This window comes from Plectropomus leopardus, unplaced genomic scaffold (genome assembly GCF_008729295.1).
Source record: "Plectropomus leopardus isolate mb unplaced genomic scaffold, YSFRI_Pleo_2.0 unplaced_scaffold43205, whole genome shotgun sequence".
NCBI lineage: Eukaryota > Metazoa > Chordata > Actinopteri > Perciformes > Serranidae > Plectropomus > Plectropomus leopardus.
Window position 1 is genome coordinate 1 of NW_024647349.1, and position 211 is coordinate 211.

Genomic DNA, 211 nt, shown 5'->3' on the forward strand with positions numbered 1-211 from the left:
AGCAGCACCCTCTGCCGGTGAAAAGCCAGAACTAAAAAGCTTACAGTACCAGGTATTCCCAGGCGGTCTCCCATCCAAGTACTGACCTGGCCCGACCCTGCTTAGCTTCCGAGATCGGACGAGATCGGGCGTGTTCAGGGTGGTATGGCCGTAAGCGACAGAACGGGTGACACACAAGCTATTTACAGATGGACGGGACAACCGACTTCCA

At 55.5% G+C, this 211-nt stretch overlaps 1 non-coding gene across 1 annotated transcript; it reads right to left on the reverse strand.

Annotated features, from left to right (window-relative positions):
* Positions 1–37: 37 nt before the first annotated feature.
* On the reverse strand, positions 38–156 carry LOC121939200. The gene has a single exon (XR_006105427.1). It is a non-coding gene; the product is annotated as a 5S ribosomal RNA (ribosomal RNA).
* Between the last annotated feature and the right edge of the window lie 55 nt (positions 157–211).